Source organism: Notothenia coriiceps, unplaced genomic scaffold (genome assembly GCF_000735185.1).
Source record: "Notothenia coriiceps isolate Sejong01 unplaced genomic scaffold, NC01 NC01_scaffold00015796, whole genome shotgun sequence".
NCBI classification, from domain to species: domain Eukaryota; kingdom Metazoa; phylum Chordata; class Actinopteri; order Perciformes; family Nototheniidae; genus Notothenia; species Notothenia coriiceps.
This window is the reverse complement of record NW_011348497.1, coordinates 182,526-182,958: the sequence shown is the minus strand read 5'-3', so window position 1 is coordinate 182,958 and position 433 is coordinate 182,526.

The window sequence follows — 433 nt, the reverse complement described above, 5'->3', positions numbered from 1 at the left end:
CCGGCACAAAGAAAAAAACTTTGCAGTTGGCCTTCACCAACGAGGAGAGGGCACATGAACTGGGAGCCACCGGGGTAGGGGTTAGTCCGCCCGAGTGGACAGAAATAGGCGCCGACAGCGGAGGCCCGTCGTACTGACGAGAAACGAGGTCCGGAGGCGGTGGCTGGGCACCTATTCATCGACGGTCGCCCTGCTTTGAGCCAGAGGCCGACAGTGGTACCCGGCCATGACCAAGACGCTAGGTTCGGGGACGACCTGTAACTGTGTCTTTCCACTCCAGACCGAATCACCTGAGTTTTAGTCGTCAGAGTTAGTGATGAAACAATCGTTGTTTTTTGGATTGTAAAAAAAAGACAGAAAGACATCTATACGTTTTCAAGGGAGAACAAAGATACAAAGTGGTATCTTTGGTAAAAATTTATACTACCCAAAT